This window comes from Taudactylus pleione, unplaced genomic scaffold, assembly GCF_031769625.1.
Source record: "Taudactylus pleione unplaced genomic scaffold, aTauple2 ptg001084l, whole genome shotgun sequence".
Classification (NCBI taxonomy): Eukaryota; Metazoa; Chordata; class Amphibia; order Anura; family Myobatrachidae; genus Taudactylus; species Taudactylus pleione.
In genome coordinates this window covers 1,983,955-2,008,164 of record NW_028285485.1, presented here as the reverse complement: position 1 = coordinate 2,008,164, position 24,210 = coordinate 1,983,955, and positions in this window count along the sequence as shown.

The window sequence follows — 24,210 nt, the reverse complement described above, 5'->3', positions numbered from 1 at the left end:
CCCATTATGCAGGGCCCATTGTGCCCATTAAAGTAGTTCCCCCTGTAGTTGTGCCCATATGCAGTGCCCCTTGTAGTTTTGCCCCTTCAAATAGTGCCCCCTGTAGTTGTGCCCATTTTAGTAGTGCCCCCTGTAGTTGTGCCCAGTAGTTGCCCCTTGTAGTTGCCCTCAGTAGTGAGCCCCCTGTAGTTGCACCCAGTAGTTGCCCCTTGTAGTTGTCCCCAGTAGTGAGCCCCAGTAGTTGCCCCAGTAGTGAGCCCCCTGTGGTTACCCCCAGTAGTGAGCCCCCTGTAGTTGCCCCTGTAGTAAACCCCCTGTAGTGAACCCCCTGTAGTGAGCCCCCTGTAGTTGCACCTAGTTGATCCCAGTAGTGAGCCCCCTGTAGTTGCCCCCAGTAGTGAGCCCCCTGTAGTTGCCCCCATTAGTGAGCACCCTGTAGTTGCCCCCAGTAGTGAGCCCCATGTAGTTGCCCCCAGTAGTTTCTCTCCCCCCCCAAGCGCACACAAACACACACAAAAGAAAAAAAAAAAACACTTACCTTTTTCCCTGCTCCAGTGCTGCTGCCGTCCATACCCCGGCGTCCGCTCCTCGGCACTATGGGAGTGACGTCATGACGTCACTCCATAGTGCTCTGCGGGACCCGGAAGACGGAGCTCACTCCTGAGCTCTGTCCCCGGCGTCCGCTCCTCGGCACTATGGGAGTGACGTCATGACGTTACTCCCATAGTGCCCTGCGGGACCCAGAAGACGGAGGGAGCTCCGTCGACCGGCTGCTGCCGGGGGTTTGAATAGGAACCGGGCGCCCGCTGGTAACACACTCAGCGGGCGCCCGGCAGATGGAGGGTGTAGGGGGTGCAACCGCACCCGCTGCACCCTCCGTAGTCATGGGAGTTCCGCCACTGAGTGACGTAACTACTGCCCCCGTCGCCCCCAAGCTACCCAGCGCCTCCAAGCCACCGCGGGGGCTGCGGGGGCAGTAGTTACGCCACTGGACCAAGGGCCTGAATCGCACTTGTAAACAATAGCGATGTTTTTGCTAATTGAGCGATCTGTAGTCGCACGCTGTGAGCCTTTATGCGCAATGTGATTGACAGGCAGGAAGCATTTGGGGGTGGTAACGGGGAGTGTCGGCTAAAAACACAGGCGTGTCCCGACCGTTTGGAGGGCGCATCACATCCTGAGTCTGCGATCCCATATGCAGGAAACATGGCTCCAGTGTCTCAGTGACGGCGGCCATTTTAAGTGACCATAGACTCACACAGGGAGACAATGTCTGCCTGATCTGCGTCCAATGCTTTGTATGAATGGGCGCCGAGAGGGGGGGATCGGGTACAGTTTACCCAGGGCCGGGGGTTGCTAGAGGGGTGTTGCCCCCCCCTCCCTCTCAGCAGCTCAGCACACAGCTTGTGCTGGGCTGTAGAGCGAGACTGCTCGCGGCTGTTGCAGCAGCCGGAGCAGTCTCCTATGGCTGTGGGGGGGAGCGATCACACTGATCGCGCCGCCCCTGCTTAGCGCCGGGCTGGGGGACTTACAGCGCCCCCCTCCCCAGTGGCCTTTTTATTTATTTTGCAAGGGGGCGTGACCACGCCACCCATGATTAGGCCATGCCCCCTCCTTTACCGGGGCCCGACCGGGCTCTCTACGGCCCTGTTTGTATGTATGTGTACGGAGTTGTGGACAGCTGCGATTGCTCCGGTGGGCTTTTCAGTACAAGTCCCGGCCGCTGTTTGATTACCATATTTTCGCAAATCCTCAGCTGTAAAAATCGCAGGTGCTGCATAAAATAGCGCACAACTCAGAATTAGGCTCCAGAAACGGTCCCAGAAGTAGGCGGCTGCATTTGACCTTTTGCTACAGAGGGGCTCCATGGACAATGATTTGAACTGCTGGTAGTGTAGATTTCATCGTTTAGAAATATTTAACATAACCAAAGCCATAGCAGCACAAACAACTACTATTCGGCACAACATTGATAAAGGATCCATATAAAACACTTGCCCCTTAAGTGCTCTTCTAACTCCATATTGATTTCTTCCAATGACAGCCAGTGACAGCGAAAGGACTCTCATGGCTGCTATTAGAAATTTTTGGGCCCCGTAACAAAAGGGATTTGGGGCCCCTTACACAGAGGCTGCAGCACTGTGAAGCATGTAGTACATGGACCTGTGCCTGAATGAAACATGTGACTTGAGTGTCATCCTGTAAAAGTTTGTTGTTGGGCCCAGGTTCGATTATTATTCTAACTTTTTGGGTTCTTCAGTTAAAATCTTTAATTAAAACGGCCACAAGACTAGTATCTGCCACCTATCCTATAAATATTGCAAGGTCCTCATTCCTTTAGTAAATGTATTATTATTATTATTATTAGCAGCTACATTTCTAAAGATAAACTCAAAGCAGAAACTTCATTGTTTTTTTGTTGTAGACTAGAAAAACAAAAATACCTTAAAAATCTTTGGCGCGGGCATCCCATCAGTTGCTAAGCAAGTGTTATAATTACAAATTTGCATGGCCCAATTATGTTCTTTTCTCAAAACTTAATTGAATGCAATACAAAATACGTCTTCGGAAATGTAGCTTTGAAATTAAATAACGTTGTTGTTTTTTTTTGCCTCTTCTAATCGTGGAAAACCCACACCTTAGTGATTTTTATTTTATTGCATAGCGGGACGTACGCTTGACTGAACACTGTTTATTCTACTTACTGGACTGAAGAAATGGCATAAAGACATACAATTCTCCTGAGCCCAGATACATTGATATGGTCAATGGTCCATCCCAGAAAGGCTCACCATAGGCTTCAAAGTGGAAGTTTGTTTTAATTGGTTGAAAATTAAAAAAACATTCATACCACACACAATTGTAACCTTTGACCTCGCGTGTCAGTTTTGCCTGACACAAAACTTGTCTTCGATTGCCGGAATCCTTCCCCCATTTAAATGGAGGCCCCCATGGGACTCGGCAGAGCTTGAGTTGTGATGGCTGGTGGCACGGATGTGATTGGGTCAATATACAATGCAATGCGAGGCTTAGCTGTTCCTTAATGGGATTCCTCAATTTACTAACACTGCATTAAAGTGTGTCCTGGATAGAAGCTTGGAAAAATGGAAAACCAATCAGTCCTTTTGGTGTGGTGGTCCCTAAGCTTTCAGCTTCATTTTTGCAAGGTACAAATTAAAGTGTGTTCATTTTATAATGAAAGGGTCTGATTTTTACAGATGGCCCCGATAGCACAATTTAATTGATCAGTGACGCCACCCCAATATAACACTATGGAGGCAATACTTGTATTCAGTTCATCAGGTGGCTAAAAGCCCGTTTTCTGTTGCTTCTCAAAAACAGCTAAGAAGAGCATCATGGACACTTACATGGTGCTCTTTACCCTCATCCCTCCGCTGGTAACCTGCTGGTTTTTCTCCTCCCCTCAGCCTTAATAGCTTGAGCAATATGGCCACAGAAGCACAAGATGAGATTGCATCAACATTACGTTGAGGCAGAAAATGGAAACACACATCGCCAGAGGGTTGCGTTAGCGCAACACCTCTCCGGGAGCAGCTGACAATTTACAAATACGAGCAAAAACACTTTCCATAGTGCTGTGAACCTATCGTAGCTTAGCGACGGAACTGGCAGAGATTGATAAATGTACAGTATGTTTAAATGTTTCAACAAAAGACAGAGAAACGGTGGAGATAATAATGGCCTTAAAGGATATCTCCACTCTTGGATGCTGTTCACTAAATGGAACAATGACGATACAGAATATTATTTACATAGTGTGCAGGGTTCCTACTGTGCGGCAGAATGCCCGGTGTCTGTGAGGGTCCAGTGCTGCTCCTCTCAAACCATCTGAGGTTGGTAATTTTGGGTGTACAAAGAAAAACAAGATATATTAAGGCACTGTCCAATATATTGTTATAAACGGAATCGGTACCAGCATCCCGGCAGCAGTGGAAATCCCGATTGTCCTCAGGTGAGTATTAGCTAACCTAATTCTACCCCCTAACCCTAACCCTCCCTTAGGGGTGCCTAACCATAGCCCTAATCCCCCCCTCTAAGTGCCTAACCCTAACCCCCCTTCTCTGCTGCCTAAACCTAAGTCCCCCGGGGGGTTGCCTAACCCTAACCTCCCCCCGGGGGTGCCTAACCCTAACCCCCCCTTCCCCTAGCCTAAACCTATCCTCCCGGGAGGGGGTGCCTAACCTAACCCTCCCCCCCTGCGGCTATCCGCGCTCGGCTCCCGACGTCCCTTCGATCGGGATGTCGGGTGTCGGGCTACCGGCGTATATCTAATAACAGGCGTCGGCATATTGACGCCTGTCTTTAGACCCTTGCCGGGATATGACAGTCGGGAAGCCGGCTGTCAGGATTAGGTCCGCCGGCTTCCCGACTGCATACCTTATAAACTAGTTACTAAAACATGAAACAAACTGTTGCACTATTTAGAGATCACCATGCAATAAAATAAATATATATTACAGATGTGTTCACATACATTTATCTTCCGTGCGCTACTAGTGGAGTTACACATAACGCGTGAGAGCCGTGTGGCTCGATGGTGGCGGTCATCTTTTTGTGCAACTTTTTACCTTCAAATGCATCTTGTTCACTCAGCAACATGTATACGGTAGATATTAATGCATATCAGAAAAAGTCTTCAGGGTAAAATAAAGTTTCTATATTTTTATATTCAAAAAATTGTTTACAAATTTGTTTTTCTTATTTCTTAAGATGCCTATCAGCTGTTAATTCTGTACCTTGGCAATTGTCCTACACTTTACACACATACTAAAAACCTGAACCTTAACATGAAACCTTACATCGTCCATAAATAGAAAAAGAGACTTGTGTTTGGTGAATAAATTTGCCACAATTTATAAGAAATTGGAAATTTAGATGTTAACTTAAAGTGGCAACAAAAGCAATCACCCGTTATCTGCACTATCCAGTGATCACAAGACACTGGCCGCAGCCGGGGTTGTACAAGTATTTGTCCCACTTAATAGGTAACCTGGCTTAGGCTTGTGACACTGGACTGGCAACACCTCCATCAAATACCTCGCAACTATCACCTGTGTCACAGGTATCCAATGACAATGATGCTTCTCTGCCCAGTTCCACAAACAGCCGGGTGGCTTGTAACGACCAATCACGGGATCCAAAAGAAATTGTGCAAAGCCACCATCCACTTTTATCCCCTCTTGCATCAACTCCCTCTTCCTTCCCATTGGCTCTCACTTCTTCATTGCTCTCACTTCCAAATCCTTAACCCCTTCACACCCTAACATCGTATCCAAGCTCACTAGAAGCATACCTTTCCCCCACAACCTATGCAAATGCCAATCCACAAAATTCCACACCGTGACGTAAAGTCTCTCTCCTTTGTTAGGCTTTACATATAATATAATGTTTGCTTCTTTTTCTTCCTTTTGCTTTATATTACAACCCCCACCACAAAAAAATTCCACCCGCAATGATTTTTAACAACGTGTACTGTATGCAAGTTATACTATAAAGACTTGTTTTTTATAGTTAAGCTAAAAATTGCAATTTTTTTTATTTATAAGGCTCATCCTTCGGGCTCTTTATTGGCTTAGAGCTGTAAGAGAACTAGTGTAAAAGCATCAACAGGATGATTAGCATATTAGCCGGGTAGATTAGCATGTTAACTGCAGTACAGGTTGTATCTGCTCCTGAGCAGTTGGTGCCAAACAAAATCAAAAAAAGTGAAAAATAAAAAAAGAAAAACAGAAAAAAAGAGAAAAAGAAAAAAAGAAGACCTCTACGGGAAATGGAAATTCTCTAACCCTATCCATGAATATGAGCCAGACTCTGTATGTCTATGGCAGCGCACTCTGACAGATTTAAGTGTAAACTTTTTGTAAGCGCATTGTGGGTCAGATATATATGAAGGGTTAGAACGAACTACATAATCACATGATAGTGTGATTGGCAGCGATGATGAAGTCTTAGTTGCTATCAAAACAGGCAGCGCAGAGACTTTGAAAAACGTTTTGGAAATATTAGCCACTGAATTGAACCTTTCAGATGTAATAACAGCCTCCATGAATCACTGAGAACCACAGGAACAAGGTAGAGAATGGGAGACACTCACTGGTTTATTTAAATTCACTTGTGACTGTATGATAATGTTTCTGCAAGGCAGCTGGGAAACATAGTTAATCTTTTAATACCATCAATTCACTACATGATACAAATAAGACTGCACTCAAATGTAGCAATGCAACTATACAAATGTCATAGTAAAAAATTCCAGTATCACCTTAGTAACCTTGGTAACAGATACATACATGGCTCATGCTGATAAGTGCAATCTTTATGCTAAGATATCTCATGCCTAAAGGGTATACACAGACTCACCCTCTAGTCAATTATTAAGAGTCAAAAGTCTGGTGAGTAATGAAACTGAATTTGATTTCAGAATAAAAGTGAAGACAACCACAATAGGTTTATTCAAAGGTTAGAGAATAATGTCTTTTGCAGAACAGTACATCCTCAATATGAAAGCATTTTTCCTACCATGTTCTATATGTTATACCCACCGGTATTATTAGTATATGAATAGACTGCACAGTTAGACTGTAAGAGATGAGCTTCGAGTACGCTTTCTACCGTTGCGCGGTTCTTACATAATTTTGTAATTGACACCCGACATGATGATTTTACATTTTAATTAATGCAAATAACCGATGGATTTCTCATCTTTTCTCCACTGCGACAAATGTCATTCTCTCTCTAAGCAGAATACAGAAAATTATTTTCCGATGACGTAGTCGACAGTTAGTTCCTTTTAGACTTGAAAAGAAATTAACTAAAAGTCTGTTACTATGCAGGAAGACAAGTTGTATTTGGCGTCAATTGAGGTAATAAAAATCTGCCAGGTCGATTTTTCAGTTGTGACCATTATGCAGTGTATTTACTGCCATTCTCATCAAGTCATCTTTTTTTTGACACGAGAGACAGCGTAAAAAAGTGTGCTCCTTACAATATTATAGTAAAACTATACGAGGATTGGGGGAAATTTATGATTCAGGAAAAAATAGAGCCACAAAACCACCTGTAATATGATGCCAGATCCATATGTGCATAAGAGGGGTTATATCAGAATTCCCTATATGATGGGCAAAGCTAGAACTAGAGATGTGCGAGTCCAGATTTCTGTAATCCGAACACACCCGAATTTAGGGCTTCTGGATAGAACCGGGTCAAGGTTCGGATTCACTTTTGTGTCCCGGTTTAGATCCGTTGCCGATTTGGAACTCGGATTTAAAAACTGAAGTTGGGTTTTGGATTCTGACATTTTAGCTGTTTTTATCAATTTTTAATCGATTTTTGTTGATTTTTTTTATCCAAATCTAAAAACCAAAAAACACTTGAGGGTGGCTATGTAAAACCAAAACATGGGGGTCAGCGCACATATCTGGTTGTTAACTATGTACCTATGCACTCAGTGTGCTCATCCATTAAGGCAACCTACACTCATGCCAAGTGTCCAGTGTGAAATGATTATACTGGATTACACTAACCCCTTTATATGTACTGCTTTTAGAGAAATTTATGGGGCAAAGAGACCTCAAACCAGTAACTTGCCTTGGGCCTCATGAGGTTTTACTCAAGCCCTGAGTGTGGTGCAAAGTCGCTAAATAATTTAAGTACCCCTATATTTTCATGAGCTTCAAGGGTTAGAGATGAAGCAATACTGGTAAATATTCTCAACTTTTTCTATAGACAGGGATTAAGCCAGGAGAGAACTGAGTCACAAAGCCCAAAGGAGTGGAGGTTTTGAAGAAGTGTGTGATCAATGTTGTCAGATAAGGAGTATAAGAGTCTAGGTCTGACCTTTGGATTTGGCTGAGGGGGTCATCAGTAAGCTTGGTGAGGACATCTTCAGTGGAATGAAGAGACTGAAAGCCAGACTGGAGTAGGTCTCGGAGGGAGAGGGTGGATAGGAAGGAGGTGGGGCGGTTGTACACTAGACGTAGTAGAAGAAAGACGGGGTGGTGGTTGGTGAGGGAAGAGTGCTCAAGATAGGGTTTCTCAAGAATGGAAGAAATCAGGACACGCTTATGAAAGGAACGTGCCAGAGGAGAAAGATAAGTTGTCCAGGGGGCAACATGGGAGCATGTTCACGGGGAGGGATCAGATATATAAGGTGGAACAAGTCATAGAAAGTACCATTTTTTGTGTGTTTTTATATTTCTTGATGGTGTTAAAGGTGGGTACATATTTTTTCCCAACAATATTATTTGTGAAAATGAATAAACACAATATGTGCATTTTTAAACATTATTTTATTTTTGTACATGGGACAATATGTTAGGACCATACAAGTACTTACAAGTGTTTTTGTCTGAATCTGAAGGATCTGTCTGTTTGGCCTGGAGTGTGGATAAGGCACAAATGATGCTGTCTTTAGTAGTTTAGATAATGCTCCTGATTCTGAGTGGTACGCTGCTGCAGGAGTAGGGGTTTTGTCCCGCTGGGTCTGCTAGACCGCACTGCGATTAGCAGAGAGCGGCTTCCAGTGGGAAGCTGCTGCTCTGCCTTTCCAGCAGCCCTACCCAACTTCTAGGGGCTGCAGCCATTGTAGTCCCTAGTAGCTGGTACTATGTGCACGCATTGGTCCTGGAGCCTGGCAGATCTATTGCGCAGCCGCCGGGACCCGGGCTGGCTAGACCGTGCCTCTAAATCGGTAGAGTGACTCAGCGCGTACACACCGTAGAACGCATGGGCTGTGTAAGTGATCTTCACTCAAGCGCAGTAGCAAAAAATATACAATTTACATGGACATCGACATTGGACGTGACTCAGGGTCAGGCCCATCGCCTTGTTCTGATCAGGATTGAGTCTTTTTGCTTTTCCATACATGCGGTGATTGGGAGCCAACATGGTCTAAAACAGACCCCTTAGTCATCCAACTTGCTGCATGTTTGTGGCCATTTATTGTTTGGTTTCAGTGGTTAACTCTATCCATCCAATAATAAACTAATAATAATAATAAAATAATAATAATAAAATAATTATAATATTATTATTTAAAACAAGATAAAAAAGCAAATGATTTATAAATCTCCAAATCATGTAAAGCTGGCAACACATTATCCGATAACAGCCGCCGATCCTACATACACACTGCCCAATTACCGGGCCGATCAACCACTTATCGGCTGTTTGGCCCGATAATTGGACAGTGTACTCCTAAGCATCACTGACATAAATTAATAGACAAGTTTTGCCAATCTAACTTTTTTCTAGAGATGTGCGAGTCCGGATTTCTGAAATGTGAACGCACCTGAATTTATGGGTTCCGAGAACAACAGAGTCAAGGTTCGGATTAACTTTTGTGACCCGGTTTGAACTGAATCCCGAGTTCGGATCTGTTGCCGATTTCGAACTCCGATTTAAAAACCGAACTCTGGTTTTGGATTCGGACATTTTAGCTGTTTTTATTGATTTTTATTGATTTTCATCCATTTTATCCGAATCCAAAATCAAAACACGAGGTTGAATCTGGATCTTAAACAAAAAAAAAGGGGGTCGTCAGACATCTCTACCTTTCTCCCATGAATGGACAACTCTTTACAGTAACTATACTTAAAATAATAGGATTTTCAATAACGGTTATGACATTTAAATATACTTATTATTTTTGATATAATGTTGTTTTCTTTAGTGCAATGATATTGGTAGGAAGAAAAGAGCTCTCTCGCCCTCTGCGACACTCGCCAAAGCCCTACATTTAATTCCGCGCTGGTATGAAGTAATAGAGTACTCCTGTATCTATTACAGATGTAAAGAGATCTAGAATTTCACAGGTTCCCGGAGCACATTGAAAGCCCTAACAAAGCTAAGCATAATAGACTCTTCCTGCCATTATCCATTCAGCCAGTGTAATAAATGACTCGGCCAAAGCATGCCATATACCACCCAGCCCAGATAACAGCTGAAAGGAGAAAATTAAATTTTGCTTTTGTTGAACCATTATGATTTATGTATTTGTAATATAAGCTATGGTGGGCAATTGAAAAAAAAAAAAAGGAGATTGCTGAATATACTTCAGGGTTACTGATTGTGCCACAGGCCACTTAAACTACTAACGACGCTGCAGTTCTTTATAGTCTTTAATACAGAGAAATATAAATTCACATTAACGTTTTTTTTTTTTTTTTTTAAATCACGTAGAGATGTATCAGTTTTCATTAAAAATAGGTTTGACCAGTTATCTTAAAGCAAGGCAAATATAAGCTCCCTATCTGTAACAAAAAAAGTGAAAAGTGTAGAAAAAAAATGATGAATGTAGGTACGAAAATCTCGGCGCCATTTATACCGTTTTAATCAGTTTTTTTTTTTTTGGGAGGGGGCCGAGGAGTGCTAAAATAGATTGCCTGCAAGGGCTGTGGGTAACGTAATCCTTTAGATTGCACACGACTACTATATCTAAATGAAGGAAAATAATTAACTTCTCCTACCTTACAAGTCAAGATACTGGAACACAATTGTCTCACCTTGTTATATGTAATATTTCAATGCTGTCCCTTAATGCTATAATAAGGAAACAGAGTTAAATGCTGTAAGATAGAAATGAGTTTACTTATTCATTCTAAAACCATATTTCATCTTCCTCATTGTCCATCCATGTATATATAATATGACTCTAAAGCCTGTTGCGCGAATCCGCGGCATTCTAGCATCTTCTCTCAAATAGGAGTGGGTTGAGCATCGTCAATTGTGTAATGGCAGAATTAAGTCATACTTGTGTCTTCATATCAAAGAGGAACTGTCCCCATTTTCTACATCCCCATTTTAATGATATATTGCATTAACCCTTGTGCACTCTGCATAAATAAGAATAATGGTATGTTTGATACTATAACATTAATAAACTCAAATAGTGCATTACCATAAATAATTGTTAAACAACACCCTAGTGTTATATTAAAGAGAAAAGCGATCCCGGATTCTTCAGAAAAGTTGCTTGCAGAAAGAATTCCAATACGCCAACTCTCTTGTGAATAAAGGGGCCTATTCACAGCCTTGGAGAGAGATAAAGTGGAGAAAGATAAGTACCAACCAAACAGCTACTAATTGTCATTTTTGAACACAGCCTGTAACATGACAGTTAGGAGCTGATTGGTTGGTACTTATCTTTATACACGTTATCTCTCCAAGACTTAGTGAATAGACCCCTAAACAGAACCATAACTAGACTCTTTGGTGCTCTGTGCCAGAGAGAGCATTCCCCCCCCCATTTTTTAAATAGGGACATAACATAGTGCACCTAAAAAAGGGCCACGGCCTCTTGGTGAAGGGCCATGGAAGAGATAGGTAAGGTCAGAAGATGCTGGGATTAACAGAAGAGGAAGCTACAAGTGAGAATGATAATAAACAGGAAATTGACAGGCCCAAACAGCGCCCCCTGCCCTGTGGTGCCCATGGCACCAGTCGCACTACTCTAGTTATGGCCCTGCCCCTAAATACCCTTACTTAAAATCATAGAGACTTCGGCTTATCAACAATACATCTAGCTGCACACCAGTCCACCGTACAGACTGAATATCCTTACTTGCTCATGAATTTGTGTAAGCTCATCCGAAGAGTCTTTTTCTCACAATCAAATGAATCCAGAATGAGAATATATATGCAGAGAAAATACAGAAAAAAATCTAGTGCAACTTTGTATTGTTATTTTTTAATATTAAATCCATACAATAAATCTCACAATTAGAAAAATAGCATATATCTTTTAAAAGTTGGATCTCCCGCCAGAGGCAAGGAATCAATGGTTACGTCAACTCAAGTTAGGGTTCGTTCCCTGGACATTCCTCTGCTCACAAAGCCACCAGATATCCTCCTCCAGAATTGATATCATGTAGTTCTGCATATATATCCTCATCATCTTATTCCCTACTGTACATCAGAACTCTTTGGAGCATGGACTTGATAAGCCAGTGATAGGACCCTGACACACATTTCATGGGCGGAATTGGAATGGCCCTCAAACCCTCAAAGGGTTTACGAGTCACCTTAAATCTCAGTAATGAAAGAAAACAAAAAGTTTCATCCAAGAAAGATGCACCTATCTATAATAACATATCCAAAGGCATTTCAAACACTACTAACTATAATGGACACATTTTATAATAGAGCAGCAAACAGCCGTTGGTTACAGGTGTCCACACTTCAAAGGGATAAACCCAAAACCTCTGTGGGGTGTACAGATATGCCTCTGTGGGGCCCTCACTATTTAATTTTTGTCCATTTAGCCCTTCATAACTCAATTTGACTAGCAATGCAACTGACTAGCAATGCCCTAGGGGCTTCTCCTTTGTCACCAGTAGACATAGGGGTCTATTTACTAAGCCTTTGGTTGAGATAAAGTGAAATACCAGCCAATCACCTCCTAACTGGCTGTGTTTAAAAAATGACAGTTAGGAGCTGGTTGGTTGGCACTTTATCTCCATCCACTTTATCTCCACCCAAGGCTTAGTGAATAGGCCCCATGGTCACCAGTCCCACAAGTCTGCTGGGGCTAACTGCAGGTGGCAATAGTCAATGATAAAAGCATAACCACCTGATAAAAGCTCAGCCCACCAGGTGAGTGCCAGGTGTTCACTCAGTGCAGCAAGCAAGTTGTGTGGCCACTCCTGCAACTGGGTGCCAGATCATCCACTTCAGCCTATAAACACGGTTATGGCCCCCGACCACAATTGTGTGCATGATGTAACTGTTACATGGGAGGGGTAGTACGCAACTGTAGCAGTGACGTCCATCATCATGTTAACCCATACACGAGAGTGACATGAGCAGTAAAATAGTCTGTATTTTGCTATGAATTGCTTATTTCAGCCCATATACATTCAATATGTTGGGTGACCCAACCATTCAGAAGGTCCATCAATGAGGGCGGTTGATATGTCCACCAAAGCTTGTTGATAGTTTTCGACTTCGTAACTCTTACTGAGACCTATAGGGAAGTCATCTCAGAGAGGTGTGTAACAAATATACAAATAACTTCTTCATCAACCTCATAATACCATATCTGGGGTTTTGTATCCCTTGGTGCTTATTGCTTTTTGCAAACTCTTAATTATCTCATAATTAACTGCTACATGGGAATCTACATATTAGTTTCCTGTAATGGCATTTATTTACATCAATTAGCGAGCTACTGGAAACAGATTAGGTATGTAAATTAATTGCAGAGTGGCATAGACATGCCTGTAATTACAAAGTGCAACAATAATGTGTAATTACTATTTACTAGATAATTGGGCATAATGAAAAATTATTCTAGATGCATTTGTTGGGTGGCATTTAGTGAATAAAATGTGTCATTCACTGTTAAATCACAGGATTATATATAAATCAGGACTATATTTCATGACGTAATGTACTTTTCCATATGTAAATGTTAGTTCAGAAAGGATTACAAAAATATATGTCGCAGTAACATAATATATATATATATGTATATATATATATATATATATATATTATATATACTGTATATATATATATATATATATATATATATATAATTGTAAGTACACATATGTATGTATGTCAGTACACATACAGTATGTAATATAACCACACTGAAACGTAATCTAGTTACCAACGCAGTTTTCATGTTTTTTTTAATTTGAAATGGTATTGGGAGAATTTGTTGCCGCTGCTCTATTATATAAGTGCCATGCCAAATCAAGGTAAATATTCCAAACCGTTTCACAAATTACTAAAAATTTAAAACAGAACTAATGTTATGTAATTGCAAGCTGATATATGTATTGTTCAATACATTACGCCAAAAAGTCAATTTGCTCCGAGACTCTACCAGATTGAAAGAAGAATGGATCGTGTTTTTTAAAATTCAAAAACATATTTAAAAAAAAAAAAAAAAACGGTCTCTCGGGGAGGTCCTGCTGCATGGTAGCGATATTCCAGAAAAATTATTGAAAATGAAGATAAAAGAGAATTCCAAACTGGTTAGGCTTATAATTATAAAGAGGCACAATTGCAGATAAAGGTACAAGCAAAGCCATTAAACATCCCCTGGAGGCCAACCGTAACGTTAAACAAGCTACAACGGTCTGCGGTTGAGATGGAAGATAACGTAACTCAATGTGTTTGCAAAACAAAATTTGGAAGGTGCTACAGAGAAGCTGGAGAGAGCCTTATGGTGTCTTAAAGTGGCATCTTTAGGCCTAAATGTTAAGAGTTACCTTCTGTACTGTACGAATGATGAAACTCGCCAGCTGGGTGACATCATTACAGTTGAGTAGTTATTAATTTCTCTGTCCATTTTCTCTCTGTTTTCACGTTATACAGCGCCATATTCCCTCTAAAAAGTGATGAAGTGGAGAGTGATAAATGACCAGCCATTCAGCTCCCAACTGTCATGTTACAGGCTGTGTACATCTGGCCCTAAAGGTTATCTCTGCGGATTGTCCTAATTAGTCTCTTTGACAAATTTGGTGACGATCTGGTTGTTAGATCGAACTGCAGATAGCTCTGGATAGGTGAAGTCCACCCTACGGGCTAAATGTAATAGACTGTGAGCCGGTGCCGCTGCCGGAATACATGAGAGTATGCCCGGATTTTTAAAGCAGCAGCATGTTAAAGGCAAAACCAAGCTGGTTTAAAAATATGGGCATACACACATGTATTCTCACAGTGGCGCTGGATCTCAGTCTGTTACATTTAGCCCTATCTTTTTTTAAAATAATATCCTGGATCATAGGCGCTGGAACAGACTTGCCCCCCCAAATTTTGAGAGTGGTGCCAGGGGCACACTAAGTTCACTGCACAAGTGCATTGCTGAGAGTTCCATGAGACACCACAAAAGGTCAGAGAGGCATGTGCTGAGCCTGCAGGGAGGGAGGGTTAGGTTTAGGCTGTGGGGGAGGGGGGGGTTAGGTTCAGGCACTAGAGGGTTAGGTTTAGGCTGCAGGGAGGGAGAGTTAGGTTTAGGCACTAGGGGGGAGGTTAGGTTTAGGCTGCAGGAAGGGAGAGTTAGGTTTAGGCACTAGGGGGGAGGTTAGGTTTAGGCTGCAGGAAGGGAGAGTTAGGTTTAGGCACTAGGGGGGAGGTTCCGTTTAGGCTGCAGGGAGGGAGGGTTAGGTTTAGGCATTAGGGAGGTTAGGTTTAGGCTGCAGGAAGGGAGAGTTTGGTTTAGGCACTAGGGGGAGGTTAGGTTTAAGCTGCAGGGAGGGAGGGTTAGATTTAGGCTGCAGGGAGGGAGAGTTAGGTTTAGGCACTGGGGGGGAGGTTAGGTTTAGGCACTAGGGGGAGGTTAGGTTTAGGCTGCAGGAAGGGAGAGTTAGGTTTAGGCACTAGGGAGGTTAGGCTGCAGGAAGGGAGAGTTAGGTTTAGGCACTAGGGAGGTTAGGCTGCAGGAAGGGAGAGTTAGATTTAGGCTGTGGGGGGGTGTTAGGTTTAGGCACTAGAGGGTTAGGTTTAGGCTGCAGGAAGGGATAGTTAGGTTTAGGCACTAGGGAGGAGGTTACGTTTAGACTGCAGGGAGGCAGGGTTAGGTTTAGGCACTAGGGAGGTTAGGTTTAGGTTGCAGGAAGGGAGAGTTAGGTTTAGGCACTAGGGGGGAGGTTAGGTTTAAGCTGCAGGGAGGGAGGGTTAGATTTAGGCTGCAGGGAGGGAGAGTTAGGTTTAGGCACTAGGGGGGGAAGTTAGGTTTATGCACTAGGGGGGAGGTTAGGTTTAGGCTGCAGGAAGGGAGAGTTAGGTTTAGGCACTAGGGAGATTAGGCTGCAGGAAGGGATAGTTAGGTTTAGGCACTAGGGGGGAGGTTAGGTTTAAGCTGCAGGGAGGGAGGGTTAGGTTTAGGCTGTGGGGGAGGTTAGGTTTAGGCTGCAGGGAGGGAGGGTTAGATTTAGGCTGCAGGGAGGGAGAGTTAGGTTTAGGCACTGGGGGGGAGGTTAGGTTTAGGCACTAGGGGGAGGTTAGGTTTAGGCTGCAGGAAGGGAGAGTTAGGTTTAGGCACTAGGGAGTTTAGGCTGCAGGAAGGGAGAGTTAGGTTTAGGCACTAGGGAGGTTAGGCTGCAGGAAGGGAGAGTTAGATTTAGGCATTAGGGGGGAGGTTAGGTTTAAGCTGCAGGGAGGGAGTGTTAGGTTTAGGCTGTGGGGGGATGTTAGGTTTAGGCACTAGAGGGTTAGGTTTAGGCTGCAGGAAGGGATAGTTAGGTTTAGGCACTAGGGGGGAGGTTAGGTTTAGGCTGCAGGGAGGGAGGGATAGATTTAGTCTGCATGGAGGGAGGTTTAGGTTTAGGCACTAGCAGGGCCTGCAAGAAAAATATTGGGGCCCATTACACAGATATTTCTGGGGCCCCCCTTGACCTCGACCCCTTGCCAATGCCAGCAGTGACAGTCCCCATATTATGCCCCCAGTAGTAAGGCCCCTCTAATGCCCCCAGTAGTAATGCCCCCTGTAGTGCCCCCAGTAGTAAGGCCCCTGTAATGCCCCCTGCAGTTACCCCATATTATGCCCCCAGTAGTAAGGCCCCTGTAGTGCCCCCATATTATGCCCCCAGTAGTAAGGCCCCTGTAGTGCCCCCATATTATGCCCCCAGTAGTAAGGCCCCTGTAGTGCCCCCAGTAGTAAGGCCCCTGTAATGCCCCCTGTAGTGCTCCCATATTATGCCCCCAGTAGTAAGGCCCCTGTAATGCTCCCTGTAGTGCCCCCAAATTATGCCCCCAGTAGTATGGCCCCTGTAATGCCCCCATATTATGCCCCCAGTGGTAAGGCCCCTGTAGTGCCCCCATATTATGCCCCCCAGTAGTAAGGCCCCTGTAATGCTCCCTGTAGTGCCCCCAAATTATGCCCCCAGTAGTATGGCCCCTGTAATGCCCCCATATTATGCCCCCAGTGGTAAGGCCCCTGTAGTGCCCCCATATTATGCCACCAGTAGAAAGGCTCCTGTAATGCCCCCTGTAGAATAAAATAGATATCCAAAGAATTATCCCATCAAATGGTCTGTTTTGTAAAACATACCAGAAATGCCTATACAGTATTTTTCTATAATTATCATTAGTCCCGTTATGTATGGGTTGAAATTATAGATGTGCGGTTTGGTTTTCCTGAAAACTTAACACACCCGATCTTTGGGGTCCTGAGTCGAGTTGCGAGTTCCGAGTAGAATCGAGCCCCGGCTCTGGTCTGCTGTAAGTTCGGTATCAGTTTTAAAAAACTAATTTCGGGATTTGGATTGCATGTAAACAGGTCTAACGTTCATCATTTTAGCTGGTTTTATCAATTTTAAAGAAATACAAAAACAAAACAAAAACCGAATATGAACCAAAACACTTGAGGGTGGTTTTGCCAAAACCCAAACCATAATATTTGGAGGGTGGTTTTGCCAGAACCAAAATACAGGGGTCCGCGCACATCTCTAGTGGATATAACTAGACAATAATTGTTATATCAACTTGTGTATTTTTTATCAAAACACACTGCCGGATTTTTTTTCTTGTCCTTGTCATTAGCGCTATTAGCTGTCTGGGTATAGAAATACACGGGCAATTCACTGTGATACCAAGCGTGAATCTTTACAGCACACCGACTTTTTGCTTTATTAATCATTAGTCAGCCCGTCCACCCACTCTAATTAAAGTCCTTTTTCATTGTGAGGCCACGATATCCCGTTTACTTGTATTAACTGTCAGTTACTTTGTAGAGGAAGGTGACTGAGAAACGTAAAGTAACACAAAGGGAAATGGTCCAAACTTCCCTTAACCCAAATCAGTGTTTTGTAGACATAAAATTATCATGTTTTCCCCTATCCGCATGGAGGCAAGATTTAATAATAGTAATCTGCTAGTATGGAAACTACAAAACCAAAAAACAAAAAAAAAAAAACATTTTTAACTGTCAAAGTTATGTGTTATGTTTTACTGCTGGAATTTTGTATGGTATCAAAATTTTATTATATGCTGTACGGGAATGTTATGTGTTTTACTTATATAACTGTACAAAATTGTATATTACTTTTTGTATGATAAAGAGTCATAATAAAAATATTTTTGAAAAAAAAAAAATTATCATGTTTTCACTTTGCTAAATACACACAGATCCGCAGTGGGATCTGCATGAACTGTTGTTCTGTTTTGTATTTAGTACATACTGTATGCGCTTCGGTTCTCCAGAAATCCAAATTCACCCGAATTTAGTAGAATCCGGACAGATTCGAATTGAAATTATGATCTCCCGAATATAAATCCAAGTTGCCTTTCTGATCTTCTCGCGGATTGGAATTCGGAATTTAAATCCAAATTTTAGGTTTTCCATTGCAAAAATGACTTTGATTTTAGCTGTTTTTTAAAAACTTTTTATAATTTTTAGTTTTGAAACCCAGTTTCAAAACTAAAACCTAAACACGTGAGGGTAGTTTTGCAAAACCAAAACACGGAAATGATTTTAGAGCCAAAACCAAAACAAGGGGGCCAGTGCACATCTCTAATTACCAGGTAGCTGTATAAAAGTAGGTAAAACCAAGCACTGGGATATTTCTTTAATGTTTCAGTTGTTTTGTTGTTGATTAATGTCCTGACTGCTGTCTATCAGGCCTATAAAAGGCCTACAGTATTTCTGAGTGTAGCTTACAAGCCAGCCCAGGCTGCTCGGCAGTCTCTGAATAGGAGAGGTGCAGTTTACTGCAGTCCAGTGGTGTGTAAGCAAGTATGATAGTGCAGGACTCGCATAAAGGAGAAAGCCTTGTCGGCCAGCAAGCTTCATTCCTTTGATCAAAATATGAGCTTATTCCTCACACTTTCACTCTGTAGATACACATAAATTTGCGGGTGGAATAACTGCCGGTAACAGTCACTTTCCCATTGTGTATTTACATACTGTATAGCATTATTGCTATGCTGCTGGTACTATGTATAACATGGATAATATAGGCAATAATGTCTCAAACTGAAATAACATTAAAAAAAAACTTTAAAAAAGTGTTTGTGAAGTTAAGTGAGTTCCAAGTTGATTATTATGATTATTATTATTATATATATAGTGCCACAAGGGGTCCGCAGCACCTTGCAAAGTACATCAACAGAAACAGAATGAACAAAATTCATCTAAAATAAAAATAAAAAGGTCACTTGCAGTACAGCACAGATCATTGCAGGACATAGGCATAATATAAACATTGCTGCAGCAGCCGTCGTAACACTGAAGTATAAAAAGTGTACAGCATACACCACACTGGGGGCCTCATTCAGAGGCGGTCGGAGGATGCAAGCGGTCGCTCAGAAACTGGACGGCCGCTTGCATCCTGACCGCCAGCCTCTGTTGCGGTCGTTAGGCTGTGGGTTAACACCCACAGCTCTAACGGCCGCTCCGGTGATGGTCGCGATGGTCATAGACCATCGCGACCATCGGGGCTTACGACGAGACCCTAGGGTAGGGTCTCCCTTGTTGTAAGCCCTGGAGAGCTTCTGGCTCTGTCTGAGCCGGAAGCTCTCCACTGACATCACTAGTGATGTCAGTGGGGCCGCCCCCAAACGGTAGGCGTTCCCATGGGAACGCCTCCGTTTGGGCTGCCACCCCCCCGGCCCGCCTTCCAAACGGGGCGAGCTGTCAATCAACATCGACAGCTCGCCCCCTTTGGATTGAGACCCGCTACGACCGGCGCTGTCGGTCGTAGCGGGTCTCACGCATGCGCACGACGGCGTCGGTGCCGTCGTGCGCATGCTCTGTGGGGGGCCATCGACCTGGTCCGAGCGCATCGGCGCTAACGACCGGGTCTGAATGACCCCCTGGGTGCTTAAAAGTATCTGTCGAGTTGGAAACAACACTATCTCGTGAAAATAAGAGGTTATGGCAGCTGTCTCTTTAAGAGAGATGTGGGCTCTCTATATAGGACTCACAGTATCAAATAAATATTATTATTATAAAAATACAGAAATACATTTTATTACAATATTGCTACTCAGCAAGTGTCAGAGGACACGGTCATAACACTGAAATAGGCAGCAAGGAGGCAGAATCCAAGGATTGGATGTTGTTGTAGGCAGTAGTAAGTAGATGATGGTATAAGTAGGCATACACGCACACAGGGGGGGGTTCTGAGTACCCAGAAACACCCCTGCACGCCTACCAGTGGTGTAGCGCCATCGACCAGTGGCGCAGGGGGTGCCGCCAGCTGCGGTCCAGGTCACTGGTTTCAGTAAGTGCAGTGCGGACCGCAGTGAGTGTGGTCTGCACTACACAGTAACAAACACACCACCGCCGGCACCGGGTAGTACACTCGTCCTACCCGGCAGTGGTGTGTTCGTTTTAGCAGCTAATAAGAGTCAGACAGACTCTCATTGGCTGCTGCATCCACGGAGGGAGCCGGGCTGGAGCTCACTCATGTGCTTCGCGTTTTGGCTCCCGCAGTGGGAGATGAGAGAGACATCATGACGTCTCCCCCATAGTGACGCTGGTGGGCGCAGGAGCGGGGATTCAGGTAAGTATATTGTGTGTGTGTGTTGTGTTATATTTGTAAGGGACACTGCATAGGACAGACCACTACAGGGGCCACTGTATAGGGGCACTGTATAGGGGGGGCACTACTGGGAGCACTGTATAGGGGGGACCACTACTGGGGGCACTAAATAAAGGACACTACTGGGGGCACTGCATAGGACCACTGTATAAGGGGCACTGCATAGGGGGGACTACTACTGGGGGCACTGTATAAGGGGCACTACTGGGGGAGTCTTTAATAAATCATGCTGCTGTATTTATTTGCTGCTGCATTCATGCTTTTTTACTGATAGAGGTGTGTGTGTGTCTGTCTGTGTGTGTCTGTGTCAGTCAGTGCGTGTGTGCCATGTCATGGGTGGTATATTTTTACTGTAGTGGTCCTAAATCCTGTGTAAGCTGTTTCTTTCTATCTATCTATCTATCTATCTATCTATCTATCTATCTATCTATCTATCTATCTATCTGTGGCTAGATGTTTTTTCATTGGTTCGGTAAAACCAAGGATTTGGAAACCCAACTGAGTAGGGGAAGGAAAAGCACATGAGGAAACAGGGCCCTGATCGTGAGAGCTTACATATATAAATGGGCAGACAGACAGGGGTGACACAGATGGGGGAGACAGTGAGGAAGGGGCATGGAGCAGTGGGCTAGGGTGAGAGCTGGATGGCTTTGATAAAGAGGTGGAGAGTGGTTCAGTGAATCATGACATAAGTGAGTTGCATAACGTGCATTCAAATCAGAGATGAGCTGTTCAGTTCTACTTGGTTCTTTTCGCCCAAATTAGCGCAAGTTCGGATTTATCTTATTGGCTATCCAAAACACATAAGAGCTGGATACCAATAAGATGCCATTTTTAAGATCCAAACATAACCAAGTAGAACCGGACCGCTCATTTCTAATTTAAATACGTAAGTGCCATATAAAGTATGTTTAATAAATAAATTAATGAACCCTACCCAATGTGAATATTCGTGCAATCTTACACACACATGCTCCTATAGCAAGTATCACATTTAGGGTATAGTAATGGTGCTCCAGCCAATCAGCTCCTAACTGTCATTTGTTTGAAAAATGACAGTTGGGAGCTGATTGGTTGGAGCACCATTTATCATACGCAACAAGTTTTAAAACTCGTTCCGTATGATAAAACTCGTTGATAAATGGGCCCTTTAATGTGTTGTTTCCTTTTATTTCTTTGGTTTTCACCATGTTAATTAAAACCCATTTAGCCTATTTAAATAGTGTAACCTGAGGCTCCTAACAGCACGAAGTTAGGTCATTATTGCGTTGTCTGAGGTTTTACCGAGAGCATATTCAAGTGTGGAATAAACACCTCAATACAGTTGTATTTCACGCTAATAGGGGCGTAATAACATAGATTGGGTTATCAATAGGTGATCAAAAGTATTGATGAAGCCACAAAGCTGAATTAGGGATTGTCTATGAATTATATACCTCATTAAGCAAACACACTTTTGCCATTTAAGCATGAAACTTGTTTAAATCAACTATTTTGCGTTTATTTTGTTCTCAAGTTGAAAATGAAGTTACAGCTATTACTGGGATAATTGTGTGCGGTTTATACATGGATAGTGATCCTCAGCTGCTCGTGGTGGTAGGTAGGACAGTAAGAGTATGCATAACCTAGAGTTTTTACATTAAAATGGATCAGAGAAAGAGGGATCTGAAATGTGTGTCTGGGTTCAGTATATTGTCCTTCCTCTTGCATTATGGAACTACAGACTACCTAAGTAGGTAATTTCTGTTATTATTATATTAGTATTACTACTATTGCCACTATAAGAGCATGGGTCTATTTTTAGTCTGGAATGTTGTTTTCGGTTTCGCTGCATTAATTAATTTGGATACTTTATTATATCTCAAACCCATGCTCGTTACTGATTGTACAGGTAAAGAGAGTGTGATGCTCCCCAATTGTTCTAAACTAGGCTACGTCTAGTGTCAAAGCTGACAAAAAAAATTAAAGCTCCTGACTCATATATAATTAATTTCAGGATTAATTTCAAAACACAATGAAACATTCCAGACAATGGCCCTGATTCAGTAATACCGCTTTTATACCTAAATTCCAGGTCTGACCCGGAGGTTGGAACAGGGGGCCTGATTCAGACCCGCTCGCGAGCGATATGCGCTCGCAAGCGGGTCGATGGTGGCCCAGTGTGCATGCGCACGACGGAGCCGGCTCCGTCGTGCGCATGCGCGAGACCCGGATAGCGACGGGCAAACCGTCGCTCCGGGTCTCGTACCAAAGGGGGTGTGCTGTCGATGTTGAGTGACAGGACGCCCCCTTTGGTGGGCGGGCCAGGGGCGTGGCTGCCCAGACGGAGGCATTTCCATGTGAACGCCTACCGTCTGGGGCCGGCCCCACTGACATCACAAGTGATGTCAGAGGGAGAGCTTTCGGCTCTGTTAGAGCCGAAAGCTCTCTGGGGCTTGCGGCAACGAGACCCTACCACAAGGGTCTTGTCACAAGCCCGATGGTCGCGATGGTCTTGACCATCGCGACCATCTTCCTGGTCGCTCGCTATAGCTGTGGGTGGACATCCACAGCTATGCGAGAAGCCAGGAGGCCGCTCTAAAAAACAAGAAGGCCGGCCCTGATTCAGAGCGAGCGCTCTGTCAGAGCGTCTGGCTCTGAATAAGGGCCAGGGTTCCAAACTGGATCAGACCCGGAATTTAGCCGGTGCCGACCCAGGATATTCCAGAGTCGGCGCCGTTCACACCGGAGCCGGGTCTGCAGTGACCCAGCTCTTCTGGCGTGGAAGTGGATGCTTGGAGATGTCATCTCCAAGCGCCACTGAAGCCGGCATGCGGCGCGCTCCAGGTCATCGTGACCCGGATTGCGCCGTTTACACTACAGGGTTTCACGGGTCATTCCCGTGTTAAACCTTGCTAGTTACCTGGATTGGATTGCCGAGTCACTCGACCCAGGAATCCAACCCTCTCCCCTTTTATACCAAGGAGCTACCCGGGTTAACCCTGCAATAACCCTGGTTTTAGCTCTGGTGTAAAAGGGGTATCAGTAGAAGCTGCTGCGTCCGCTCTTAAAATCTTGCTTCTGTTGGTGGACTTGGCGTTGTTTTGCGGGAACGATAATATGCAAATGCTAGTATCATCTTCCCCTGATGTACTATCTAGTACCTGAATATACACGCTCTCACTGACCCGCCTGCGACACTCCCATAACACGCCCATGAGATAGACTTTTTATTTGCATTCACTTCAGGCCGGCTAGGAACACAAATCACTCTGCTGCCCCATTAATGGTAGTGTCTGACCCGATCGCCTCAGCGCCTTTGTGCTGCCCAGTGAGTGTATGGAAACAGAAAATTTTGGCTAACGGTTAAAATGAAATAGTGCAGAAACGTTCAAGCAGCAGAGATACCGCTAGGCCATCTACGGCATCCCGTGACGTTACTCAGCGCTGCCACACTTCTATGATATCAACGTGGTTTAATTAGGTGAACCCGCTGCTGCTAATTGATAGGCGGAAGACAAGTGGTTTCAGGTGAAAGTTTCAGTGTTTCAAAACACAGTTTGTAGAAACCTCATAAAACAGAGGGCCTGATTCAGTAAGGATCGCCATTGCGATCGCAGTTCCGTAATCATACGCAGGTCTGCTGCGAAAATATGCTAATGAATGCTATCGCAATGCCGTCACACTGCCAGCATAGAGACGCCCACTGCCT